This window comes from Euphorbia lathyris, chromosome 4 (assembly GCF_963576675.1).
Source record: "Euphorbia lathyris chromosome 4, ddEupLath1.1, whole genome shotgun sequence".
Taxonomy (NCBI): domain Eukaryota; kingdom Viridiplantae; phylum Streptophyta; class Magnoliopsida; order Malpighiales; family Euphorbiaceae; genus Euphorbia; species Euphorbia lathyris.
The window spans coordinates 83,972,437-83,977,684 of NC_088913.1; positions in this window are offsets into that span (position 1 = coordinate 83,972,437).

A 5,248-nucleotide genomic window follows, 5' to 3' on the forward strand; every position below is an offset into this window, starting at 1 on the left:
AAGAGTAACTTGTAATCGCCATTAAATGAGCATTAATGGAGACTCTCTAGTTACCTAGAAGTTACAAATCCATCAAACTATAAATAGCCTACGTCTAGGCTATCGAGGTATATATATTCTTACTCTTCGCTAAGCTTTGTCCATACAGTTTATTCTCCATATTCGTTACTGACTTTGGCATCGGAGTGTCCCCGGCCGATCCCAACGGTGCCTCACAGGGACGTGATCTGATTGGAAATTTATCCAGTGTTATCAATTGGTGCGGTGAAGTTGGAATCCTTGGTTAAATAAAGGATTTTTTGTTCACACTGAAACATCATGACGGAGGAAAAACGAAATTCCTCCTCTGAGATTAAATCACTGATAATTACACCGCCAAGTGTTGGTCGCACAGATACGACCACTCCTGAGAATTGTTATAAATGTCACAAGGAAAATGTCTACGCGGATGCTCGCTGGGGGTTGACTCGAAAAACCAAACGACTTGGTGGACAAGGTAAATTGGATCGATTTATCCAAATAGAAGGAAGAGAAGATGATAGACTCAAGGAGGACTCGACGAAAAGGAAGAGAAAAAACATAATTAACGTCATAGCTGGCGGACCTGGTTATCAGCCAACGGCAAAGAAGGCAAGGATGACCACCCTTGAGAGAATGTCATGAAACCGCCCTTTTTCAGATACAGGTCAGAAGATTGCACCCCATGCGGACGCACTGGTTGTCACCATGAGGGTTGAAGGTTGGGAAATAAGGCGAGTAATGATTGATACGGGAAGTTCATGTAACATCATTACACGAGGAGCATTCGCCAAACTCAAAATTGATCCTGTCCGGGTAGAACCAACTGTGGTCGATATTTTAGGAGTAACTGGTCATACCATTCAGACGAAAGGTCAGGTTACTTTGGACTGCGAGCTTACTGGGGATGATCAAGTTTGGAGAGAAGATTTGGAGTTTTCGATCTTAGATGGACAATTAGCTTACAATATTATCCTTGGACGACCTTTTATCTCCGAAGTTGCAGCTCTTATCTCCATTCGCCATTTAACACTCTACATTCCCACGGTCAAGGGATGCATGATGGTCAAAGGTTGTCAAAAAGTGGCCCAAGAGACATATTCTGCATCCTTAATGATTCGCCCTCAATCTAAGGAGGAGGATGAGGAGGAACGCATCACAATGGCTTTGGGGGAAACCGAAATGTACCCTGTGGCGGATGGGAAGCAGGTGCGGATAGCTAAAAGTCTACAAGGTGAGATCAGAGACGCAATCACCAAAGTACTTGGCGAAACTGAAGATGTTTTCGCGTGGAAGGATGAAGTACTCCCCGGGATTAGCCCAGACGTGATCACCCATAAACTCAACATTGACAAAAACGCGGTTCCTGTGGCTCAGAAGAGGAGAAACCATGGTCCGGAAAGGCAAAAAATGATTGAGGATGAAATCGCCAAGCTCCAAAAGGCGGATGCCATCGAGGAGGTGCTTTATACCCAGTGGTTGGCGAACGTCGTACTAGTCAAGAAAGCTGGCGGGTCTTATCGTATATGCATCGATTTCACAGATCTTAATAAAGCCTGCCCCAAAGATAATTATCCTCTACCGTGCATAGACATGCTTGTAGATGGAACTGCCGGTCACGCAATGTATTCCTTTACTGATGTAAAGTCTAGTTATCATCAAATCCCTATGGAGCCCTCGGATAGAATCAAGACCTCGTTCGTAACACATCAGGCCACTTATTGTTTCAAAGTTATGCCCTTCGGGCTCAAGAATGCGGGAGCTACCTATCAGAGGATGATGAACAAGATATTCGCGGACAATAAAAGTGGTAATTATTCCGTCTACGTAGATGACATGATCATTAAAAGCACGACGGCAGAAAGGCATGCGGAAGATATAAAGGAAGTACTGGGCGTACTGCGACACCACAACATCAAGTTAAATCCCGAGAAATGCACTTTTGGAGCTACATATGGAAAATTTTTAGGATTCATGATCAGTGAAAAAGGAGTTAGCCCAAACCCTGACAAAGTCAAAGCAGTTCTTGAGATGCAAGCGCCCCGGAACATCAAGGAGGTACAACGCCTTAACGGGCGTATCATAGCCTTGGGCAGGTTTATTTCTTGCTCAGCCCGTAGATGTCAACCTTTTTTCGAAGTTATCAAACAGCAAAAAGCATTCGAGTGGAATGAAGATTGTCAGAATGCCTTTGAAGGAATCAAGCGGTTCCTCACAGAACCACCTATGATGAGTCGACCTTTGAAGGGAGAAGATTTATACATGTATGTATCGGTCACGGATAAAGCCGTATGCACGGTCATGATACGGGAGGAGGATGGCCAACAGTTCCCAATTTATTACGTGAGCAAGGTTTTGAAAGATGCTGAAACCAGATATTCAAGACTAGATAAAATGGCACTGGCTGTTGTAACCACGGCAATACGCCTTAGGCCATATTTTCAGGCGCATACAGTAATAGTTCGTACCAATATACCAATGAGAAAAGTATTGCAGAAGCCGGACACTTCGGGAAGGTTGATGGAATGGGCGATCCGCCTAGGCGAATTTGATGTAAGATATGAAAGCAGGTCATCATTGAAAAGTCAAGTCCTGGCGGACTTCGTGAATGAATTCACTAATGAGGGGATATCTCATCCTAAACCTCCGTTAGAAGAATGGTCGATGTATACCGACGGGGCTTCATCGGCGGAAGGAGCAGGGGAGGGAGTTGTGATCAAGGGTCCCCATTACATAAAATTGCGGTACGCAGCAAAATTAAATTTCCATGCCACTAATAATGTTGCTGAGTACGAGGCCCTGATATTGGGTCTACGTATACTTCAAGAGATCACCCCGGAGCGGATCGTGATCTACAACGATTCAAAACTAATGGTCAACCAAGTCATCAAGAATTACGAGGTAAAAGACGAGATCCTGGCCAAATATGTAGTAGAAGTCAAAAAATTGCTAGATAACCTTGAAGCTAAAGAAGCCAGATGGGAATTGGTTCACATACCAAGAGAATCCAACACAGAGGCGGATCAATTGGCCAAAATGGCTTCTTGTGAGACAAACTGGGCGGATCCGGACTGTCCCTTCGATGTAAAAATGGCCCCGGCATTTGTATCTGCAGAAGTAACCCTACTCACAACAGTGGAAGATGATTGGAGGACGGTTATCCGCCAATACTTGCTAAATGGAACATTACCTGAAGATAAAGAAGAGTCGCGAAGGATAATTAGAAGGGCAGCTTATTTCTCCTTGATCAACGATGGTCTTTATAGAAAATCCTTTAGCCATCCTTGGCTGAAGTGCATTCTACCTGAGGAGGGACAGCAAATCCTTAAGGAGCTACACGAGGGATCTTGTGGATCACACGAGGCATCCGCCACGATTTTGAAAAAATCCAGGTTAGCAGGTTTCTACTGGCCCACGGCCGAGTTAGACGCCCAGAGTTTGGTAGAATCTTGTCACAGTTGCCAGATTCATGCAAATGAGTCACACACCACCAAGCACATCCAAAAACAAATCATTGAAGGCCATCCGTTCACCCTCTGGGGAATAGACATTGTTGGCCCATAAACAGCGGATCGCCGCTTACCATGATAAAAATGCCAAGCTTGTGGATCTGAATGTGGGTGACCTTGTGCTCCGAAAGGCCGACAAAATCCAGTCTCGAGAAGGCAAGGGCAAGTTAGGGCTCAACTGGACGGGTCCATATCAGATAGTGGAGAAGATTGGATTCGCTACATTTAAAATTCAGGACATGGAAGGCAACACATTGCCGCGCACATGGAACCTCCAAAATCTCCGCAAATATTTTGTCAGAAAGTGAAGTGTACACACGGTCTTGAGTACTCTTTTTCCTTTAGTAAGCTTTTTCCCATGTGGTTTTTCTTACTAAAGGTTTTAACGAGGCTCACTTATAAGACCTGCTTACTGTAATAAAGCATTTCTCCCATTAATAAACATCATTTGTTCTATTATCTGTGTTCTTTTTAAAGTTTATTGCAGCAATATAAATATTCCAGTCTTAAAAAGAAGGGGGGCATCCGACGCTCTCCACATTAATAAAGTATCGCTATCTCATAGCTACTTTTTCTCCTTGGACATAAGAGAATCTATCTTATGGGCGGATCCATCTTTGAGAAGATCCCAATCTCCGATAGAGTTAAAACGATCCTTGGACGCAAGGTCTTTACACTCTCTTACACATCCTTCCCAAAAAAGGATTCACAAGTCCTACGGGCGGATCACTTCACCTCAAAGACAGGTAGCAAATTGATCCCCTAGGCAGCTTTACTTCCTTCAATGGAATAGAACAGCTTCTAACCTTCACAAAGGTCCACGCTATAGGGTACGGCTGGCCACCTCCAAAATAAATCCTAGATGCCTATATATTTACTTACGCAAACGTAATAGTAAAATAAATAGCTGCCATAAAGGATTAAAACAAATTGTACTTAACGATTTTTTACAAATCACAAATAAACAACTAAGTAATAATAGGAGCATCCTCCTTTACACTATCCTCGCTTATGGCGCTTGCCTGGAAAGCCTCCTTCTCCACAGCCTCAGATGCGCCAGCCAAAGGTACCTCCTTTTCCACGGAAGATGTGGGACCAAGAGGAAGAGCGTTATCAGTGATCGATTCTTCACCCTCCTTGGGGGGCACTTCCTCAAGCTCCACTAGAGGGACAGTAGCGGAAGGTTTGCTTTCTTCCATGGGTCCCTTCATCCATCTCCGAACATATTCACGGATGTATTCCTTGGCGTCCTCCATCTTGTCATATTTGGCCACGTCTTCTGGTTCGGGGACGGCGAACTGAGGATCTATGAAATCAATCTCGGGATGTGCCAGAGAGAAGTACGCCATGAGCAGTTCACCGTAATAGAAGGCTTGCTCACCCGCCATATATTCAGCTTCACCGAGGGCATCCTCATGATTCTTGGTGTCTGTCACAATCTTTTCCTTCAGCTTCTCAATCTCCACATCTCTGAGGACTAAGGCGGCAGTGGCAGAGGCAAGGTTCGCATTAACAGAAGCAATGTGCGCATTGGCATCAGCTACATCTTTTTCTAGTTTTTCAATGGTTGCCTTATCCGCCACATTTTGAAGGAGCTCGGCCTCCATAGCACGTATGCGAGTATACATCTGTCAAAAACAAACAATCTCGTTAAGAGAAAAGAGCGAAGGGACAACTTTTTCATAAAAAGAAATCCTTTCTAGGGGACTCACCATAAGAAG